We start from the raw sequence: 9,163 nt of genomic DNA, 5'->3' as shown, positions 1-9,163 counted from the left end.
GCCTCTTCTCCCAGGGCTTTGAGCAGCTCAATGGGTATTCCATCTCCTCCTGGTGCTTTCTTACTGGATAGCTGTTGCAGTGCCCACCTCACTTCACTCTCCAGTGGTACTGACTCCTGTGTATAATCCTGCTCTTCAAATTTCTCAGTAATTTTGGAATCCTTTCTGTAAAGGATTTCTGTATACTCTTTCTGTATACAAAATACCAACAACTCTAAAAATAAACTTATACGAAAGTGTAAAACTGTCGGTACATGGGATGAGAATTAACAACCCGAGATTTGCAGATGACATTGTTATTATGGAAGAAGAAGAAGAAGCAAGAGAACTACAGAAAACATTGAAACTGTTAAATGAGGGAAGAAGAGATTTGGACTTGTTATGAACTTGGAAAAAACGAAGACAATGGTATTTGATGAGAAGAACATGAAACAAAAGATACAAGTGGATGCAATTGATATAGAAAATGTAGAACAGTTTACACACTTGGGAAGTAAAATGACGTATGATTTGGACCATAAAAAAAGAAATAAAGATCAGGATTGCAAAGGGAAGAACAAATCTGAAGGCCATGGATAACATCTGGAAAAGCAAAGTGATCAGCCTGCAAACAAAACTAAGAGTGCTAGAAACATGCATCTTTAGTGGTGTACTGTATGGATCTGAAATGTGGGTAATAAATAAGGAATCACCCGTGTGGGGACACCTGTAACCCCCATCGGGCGCGTCCCCTGGTGGCGGATCGGGGAATGCTCGTTATAGGTTACTATGAAGGGTAGGAGGGAAATAAAATACCTCCCGCGGACCAACAGGATAGCACTTCCCTCATAGGCCGGTCTGGGAGCTCGAAGGTGGCAGCCCCACCACCAGACTCGGGTGCTGAAGGCTAATCCCCTGCACACCTTAAAATTTCACTCATTAAAAGAAATAACAAAGAGATAGCCGAACTGCCTAAATGGTTAACGACAAAGCGAGGAAAAAGGTACATGAGATATGGAACATGGAACATTAAAAGTCTACATGGAAAAGAAAACGAATTAATTGATGTTTAAAAAATCAAGATTGGATTTGCTAGCAGTCACAGAAACAAAAAAGAAAGGTCAAGGTTGCCAGAAAATGAAAGATGGGTATATACTTTTCTATTCAGGGGTAAACCCAAGAGAATGGGGAAAACAAGGGGTAGCTTGCATAATTAAACCAGATCTCAAAGAATATATTACTAAATGGCAACTAATAAACGAAAGGTTGTTGACAATCACTATAGATTTTAAATCAGACAACCAAGTATTCACTGTGATTGTTGCATATGGCCCAAACGATAATGCCAATAAAGAAATTAAAGATGAATTCTTCGAACTCTTACAAAAAACAACTGAAGAAGTTCAAGGGCATATCATACTACTAGGAGACCTTAATGGCCGAGTAGGGAATCAAGTAGATGAAGAAACGAAACAAGTGTTGGGATCACAAGGAGAAATAATCCGGAATAATAATGGAGAAAGAATCATAAATCTTTGCCTTACTAATAATTTAGTGATAGCGAATACTATGTTCAAGCATAAAGAAATCCATAAGTTTACCAGGGAAGAGCCCAATAGAAACGAAAAATCTATAATCGACTACGCCATCATAAGCAGATCGTACTGGAAGTATACAAAAAATGCAAGAGTCTACAGAGGTCCTGAAATTGGCAGTGACCACTACTTATTAGTATTGGAAACAATCCATAAAATAAAAGTTGAAAAATGTAGAAAAAGTAGCAATGAAATAAATGTTAAGATAAAGAACTACAAACTAAAGAAAGAAGAAACAGCCATTGAGTATAAAAGTAAAATAGAAGAGAAGATGAAAGAAGTAGAAAAAGAGATATATGAAGACCAAGATGTAGAAAACCTATGGTTCAAAACACTTCTTCTAGAAACAAGCAAAGAAATTTGTGGTGTATCATTAAATAATAAATAGAAGAAACAGAAAACACACTGGTGGACTGAAGAATTAAATGAAGAAATTAAAAAGAAAAAGCAATTATGGAAGAGATATATAACATCAAAGCTGCAGGTTGATAGAGAACTATACAACAACCAAAGAAATGAAGTTAAAACCTTAGTGAAAGCAGAGAAAAGAAAATGCTGGGAAGACTTCGGACATACTTTAGAACAAAATTTTAAAGGAAACCAAAAACTTCTATAATGTTTTAAGAAGAATGAGGTCAGAGAAAGAATGTCTCATAAAGTTTATCAAAAATAAGGATGGAAAGTTACTCACAAATTCCGAAGACATCATGGAAAGATGGAAACAGTACTTTCAAGAATTATTGGAAGATGCAGGACATGGAAAAAATAGAACCCTAAGAGCAAGACACACAAGAAAATAGAAGATCAGAGTGAAGAAATTCATGCAAATGAACTGTTAGCAGCAATAAATAAAAGAAAACGGCAAATCAGCAGGCCACGACCAAATAACACCAGAAATGGTAAAGAATTTAGGAACGAAAGCCATAAAATTTCTTTTACACCTATTCAATGTTGTATGGAAAAAGAAAATTATTCCCAAAGACTGGGAAGTAGCTATAATAATCCCTATATTTAAGAAAGGAGACAACCGCAAATGTGAAAACCATAGAGGAATTTCGCTTTTAAGCGTTCCAGGAAAATTATATACCGCATTTTAGAAGCGAAGCTTAAGAATCAAATAGAGGACACGCTGGATGAAATGCAATATGGCTTTCGAAAAAATAGAAGCACACAGGATCTTATCTTCAGTCTTAGACAAATATCAGAGAAAACATTGGAATATGGAAAAGAACTACATTCATGTTTTATAGATTTTGAAAAGGCCTTTGACCGAGTTCCCAGACACTTAATATGGCAAACATTAAAGAAAAACAAGATACAAGATAACTTAATAGCAGCCATACAAAGCCTCTACAAAAGTAATAGAAATTATGTAAGAACCTGTAATAATAGATCAAAAGAATATGAAACAAATGTAGGCGTGAGGCAAGGCTGTATCCTCAGCCCTCTTCTCTTCATCGTAGTAATGGATGAAATTTTAAAGGCATACCAAACAAAAACAAAAAAGTTCCACTTAGGATACAGGAAACTGAAAGAAACCAGGATTTCACATATGACTTTTGCAGATGATGTAGTGATTCTAGCAAATAAAGCTGAAGATCTGCAGTACAATATCAACATTTGGCATGAAGAAACAAAGAAAAGGAATATGACCATAAATATAAATAAAACTAAAACAATGATCATATCTAGAAACCAACAAAAACACACAATAAAAATAGAGAATCACCAACTGGAACAAGACCACTCCTTTAAATACTTGGGATCATATATACAAGAAAATGGTAGACTAGACACAGAAATTAACAAGGATAAGAGGGGGAACAAAGCTATTCTATGCAATGAAAGGCCCACTCCTAGATAAGAAAGAAGTCACCCAAAATACCAAAATGGCAGTGTACCGTTTCGTGTTTCTACCAACATTAACATACAGTTGTGAGTCTTGGTATTTAACAACAGGAAACACAAATAAACTACAAACAATTGAAATGAAATATCTCAGGAAAGTGGCACAAAAAACAAGATTAGACCCAATAAGAAATCAAATCATAAGAGACAGCCTTCAAGTTGCACCTCTGAATCAATTCATAACACAAGCCCAAATGAGATGGTTTGGACATCTCAATCGAATGGAAGAAGGAAGAATAGCAAAAACTGTATACGAAAGCCAGAAAATAGGAAAAAGAAACATAGGCAGACCCAGGAAAGGTTGGCAAAAGGATAAAGAAAAATTGGAAAAGATGGGAATTAACTGGAAAGAAGCAAAACAACAAACCTTGGACAGGACGGCATGGAAATCTTTTTGCAAAATCTCGACGCTTAAAAGCATAAGAGATCATAGACGAAGAAGAAGAAATAAGGAATCAAGAAAAAGAATTTTGGCATTTGAAAGAACTTGTTACAGGAAAATTCTAAGAATAGGATGGGTACAGAAAATCACAAATGAAGAGCTGTATTGGAAGATACAACCAAAGGAGAATCTAATGCAAAAGATTATAAAACGAAAGCTGCAATTATTGGGACACATCTGCAGAATGAGTGAGGACCGGAAGATAAAGACATTCGTGTTTGGTATTATGGATGGTGTAAACATACAGAGAATGGATAGACGACATAAAGGACTGGTGTGGAATGGGTATACAAAACTGCGACACTGTGCACTGGACAAAGAAAGGTGGAAGAAGATAGTGAAGGAGACATCGGACATCAACGAGCAGTGAGCTAATGGTTCGTGATGATGTGAATGATGATAAAACTACTAGCAGCTCTCCACAGACAGACCTTAAGAAAAAAAAAGCAGAGAGAAAAATGTTGGCTTTGAAGTGAAATGCTTCGGGAAAATAAAACTCATTGGAAGAACATCCTAATTCAACAATTTCTTAACACAGTTAACAAGCATCAACTCTGTTGGTTTGGTTACATTGTGCGAACAGAACCAGACAGCCTTCCTTGTGTTTGAGGACTCTGGCTCCCACTGATGAGACCTCAATAAAGGTCGAAACCGGTCTGGGTAGTGACCTTTCCCATAATGCATAGCATCATACATGTCCGCATGACATTAATCCTTTAGAACTGCATTAGAGCTTGCTTTGGACAGAGAAGCGTGGAAGTCACTTAACCATGAGGGACTCAATCCGTCTTGAGAACGGAAGAGAAGATAAAGTTCGTTATGAAATTAATAATCATAATAAACTGAAAATATGCGTCGCAACATTGAAAGTTACTCATCATTAATAATAGTAAAGTATTCAGGATTAAATAAATAACTGAACTGTAGGCCTATTTTAGTCATCTTCAACATTGATATTCATTGACATAAACAGTTAACTACATAAATTTAATATATTGAAGTAAAATCACATACCCTAATTGAATCACATTTACCCTAATCTAGTTTTCTAATTACCAGAACAAAAACAAACAAAGAAGGAAAAAGAACAAAGAAGGACAATGCTATCCATTGTCTGCATCACTGAAGTAACAGCGGGCACTTTATTTATTATTATTATTTTTAATGTCCAGTTACTTAATATTAGATTAAATTGTCTAGTAAATTGTGCTAAACTTCTTTGGTAAAGCACCTGTAGTTAATAACTGGAACAATTACTCCCCTTCCCACCTCAGGTGTACGTTGTCTGCATTTTCTCGTGTACCACTTGAAAGACAGCAGCGCATTTGTTCCGACGTTATCCTGGGACCTACTCCTTGCAGTAGAGTGCCTTAATGTTGTCTGCGTCTTAATTCTTCACAGTACCCTCGCTATAAACATTCCGTTGTGTCCCCTGGAAGCAATAATTATGTGGTAAAATAAAAGCCCATCAGCAGCTTGCGTCTTCAGTCCCGAGCAGTAAGGAGATAGACATTAATAGGATCATATAGGGAAGGACAGATAGCAGTTTGCAGTGATGTCGATCGACACAGCCCCCCCCCCCTCTCCTCCGAAGCCTCTCGTGCTGTAGTGTTCGCTGCGCGTATGATTCCAAAATATGACCCATCCGTCAGAGCGATGTCATGATGGATGAACGCGGGTTGGAAGATTCAATTATTCACCGGAAGTCATGTTGTTACATGCCAAAATACGGGGGTAGGACAAATGCCTCCTGCCACTCACCGAGCCTGTAGCACGTTCTAAGTTTCAATATAGCAAATTGATCGGCTGTTCATCTGTCGGCTGGGGGGAAGGATGCACAAACGGCAGCTGTCGGCGGTAGGAACGCGTATTTATATACAAGGCGGGCAAGTGAAGTTTGCCAATAAGTTGCGGACGCAATATGCCACTGTGGCGGGGTCATTTCAAGGAAATAAAGCTCGCCTGGACGTTAGACGATAAGTTAACAATTAAGGTTCGCTGTTGCCGAAGCTTCTGACGGCGGAATACCTACCCGCTTGAACACACACACACACACACACACACACACACATACACACACAGAGCGAGCGAGATGTCTTCTTAGCAGAAGCTAAAAAGTCTTCGAATATGAGCGCTACGTTTTTGGTTGTGGTTCGCGATATCTTATCATTGAGTTGTGGGGACTTCCGAACAGGGGGATGCTGGTTTCGTCAGTGTAATGAAGCATTAATTTATCTTCTGTGTAGTCGTTACCCACTAGTCCTCAAATCCACCCCCCCCCCTCCGCTCTCTCTCTACTCTATAGAGAGAGAGAGAGAGAGAGAGAAGGTATTCATAGGTTAGGTTCATACATGACGAAAGAAGGTTCGTTCTTCTAAACCGCGATACTTCAGTTTTGTCTAAAGAAAAAACAAACAAACAAACGATGCTTAGAATATGAACTGACAATGAAGTAAAGAAACGGATTCTATTGCTGGGGAGTAATGGTGAGAGAGCCTCCGTAGCTCAGTGGTTTAGACGAGTCCTTTGGTTGGAAAGACGCGGTTCGAATCCTGTCTGTGATGGAAAGCAACCTTTATCAGGTGTTTTCCAATCAAATGGTGAGTCAGCCGGTGTTATACGGAGGTGGATGATTGTCCTCCCTTGTTTTTGTCTCTCGAAACAGACAAACCGGCCCCGTGAACGCACGTATCTACAGACATAGGTTAATGACTGCGGGATAGAAGAGATCCATAATAGTCATCCTCTTGGATGGAGATGACCTATGATAGAATAGTGTGGTGGCGCTGAGCGATTGGAATTTTTCCGTACATATTTGATATTGTTAAGCAAAAGTTGTTTCAATAACATTGTTGAGTCAGGAATGCCTTAACTAGTTATTGTTTCGACAAGTTCGTTGGAGAAGTGAGTGTGAGTGAATGAGAGAGCGAGAGAGAGTTCAGATTTCAGTCCAGCTGAAAATTTCCAGGTTGAGTAAGACCAGAAAATATTTCAAGAATTGTTCGTGATCAATATTAGAATTAGCCAATACATCATGGTTATGTGGTCTCAACATTTTCAAATGTTTTTAAGGAAAAATATAAACTTTTTTCCTAAATTTTTGATTTTTTTCTAAAGTGGAGTTTCTTGGGTTCTGATTTTCCTAATGGACGAACTAACTTCATTTAAATCAGGTTTTGAGTATTGTAAGCCCCCCCCCCTCAAAAAAATGGGAAATAAATGTCAGCCGTCAAACTATCTTCCATTATCCTCTCTCTTAGTTCTATCATAAATACAGGAAAAGCTCATCATCGTCTTCACCACCTGGAGGTTACCAGTTAAAAAAATAAAATAAACATGGATTCCACACCTTTTCCTTTTACTAGTCGATCTTACCCATCTTTGCATATAAGCCATGGAAAGGTTTCAAGAAATTTATGTTGTTCGTTCTTAACATCTCCAGAGCATCTCATTAGATTTGGCACAGAAGTTAGCATCTGTTATTCACAATGCATGGCGCATGGTTTCCTGTTTCAAGACCCCGCTAATGGCGGAAAATGTTGGAGTTGTTTCAACTCACATTCCTCATCCTATACATAAATGACCTTTTTTTTTATTAACCTCAAATCCTGTCCACATTTTGGCTAATGGTAGTACATTCTGTTCCTCTGTATTTCACAAACTTTATAGTGCTCATATCATCGGAGATACAAGAGCTTCTTGTCCTTACATAACAAATACACATTCTCAACAATTGGATGAGGACTATTTACTGAACTTCCTTACCTTTGATAATACTCGGATCTCATGTACGATCCGATTACTCTTCTTCTTCTTCTGCTGACCCATTACCTGCAACTTTTCTTGGCCGTATCTCCCTCTCACGTTTCTTGGAACAGCCTTCCTTTCTTATGTTGTTTTTCTCAAAAAAGACTGCAACCTCCGAATGTTCGAGATACACACCGACAGATTCCTTCCTTTCACTTTAACCATTTGTTTGTACAGCGTACTGATGTGCTATAGGCTCTGTAACTTCCTTTTTTGTGGTGTGCGTGTGTGTGTGTGTGTGTGTGTGTGTGTGTGTGTGTGTGTGTGTGTGTGTGTGTGTGTGTGTGTGTGAGGAGGATAATAAAAAACAGACTAATAATTGCTATCGAATTTCTCCCAGTTGAGCGCTCATCTGAAATGTTCTTCGACAAATATGAAGGACCCTAGTAAGAATTATTGCAATTAAGGATTGCCATATCGCCAAACTGTACAAGACATAGATGCTAACTAGGAGTAAGCGTAAGAGGAACACAATGTTCAGGAGAGTGACTAGCTCTTTAAACAACAATAGAAAGTGTAAAATTGGCCTTCATATCCCGCAGTTAATGCTTTCGGCTTCGGTAGAAAAAAACCTACGCTAGGTTGGCACTGTGGTCAGTACATCAGCAGTTAAGGAAATGGAAGATAAGGCTTAGAAAAAAAAAGTAGTATCACACTCAAGATGATGTCCCTTTACCCTCTTGTGGAGACATCATTTGCTAGGAATGGAAACGACTGTGAACCAACGAATTCTTCTAATCTCTCCTGCACTGTTCATTTTCAAAAGATGAAGTATTGGATTTCAAGATGTTCACGTGAGTTACACGGAGTTTATTGCAAGTTTTCAAAGTGATGCGATGTATTTAAATAATAATTCCGATCACGCAATCTTGCAAGAGTACTTTTCTACCATGAAAGCGATGTTGGTTTTTTACGTGATGAATCATGTGTCCATCGTACCAGATTTGTGTGAGTAGCAGGTTCTTGCATAATTTTCTAATTTTATGACCAGGCAGTATATGTTATATGTGTATGCATATAATACGTATTGTATCGATCCATTAATGACTTTGTTTTCAACTTTTTTATGTAATGCCTGCCCACATCCGAGTCTTTGCTCTTTTTCCTTATAAATTCGAACAAAAACAAAGTGAAATATGGTGATAGAGAGAGGGATTTTAATATAGACTTCAGCTTCATTTCTTTCGTTTTAAGAGCTTTCTTTCAAATTTGAAACTTATAACTCAAAATATATAGGTAGTATTCATTTTTGTTATTTAAAATAAAAATTCACAGTATGTTTTGCTCCAATTTCTTGTGGAAGGAGTGACAGGTCCTCACTTTTCCTCTGGATCTGTTACTGTTTCCGAAGAGATTCTTGAATGTTCTTCCAACTTCACAGTCATGGTCATTGAAGCATTTTGATACTTCGCGAGAAACAGAGTGGCATCAT

The sequence above is a fragment of the Typopeltis vanoorti genome, chromosome 15, assembly GCF_054136105.1.
Source record: "Typopeltis vanoorti isolate ZY-2024b chromosome 15, IOZ_Tvanoo_1.0, whole genome shotgun sequence".
NCBI classification, from domain to species: domain Eukaryota; kingdom Metazoa; phylum Arthropoda; class Arachnida; order Uropygi; family Thelyphonidae; genus Typopeltis; species Typopeltis vanoorti.
The sequence above is the reverse complement of the archived record's forward strand: the minus strand, read 5'-3'. Positions refer to the sequence as shown.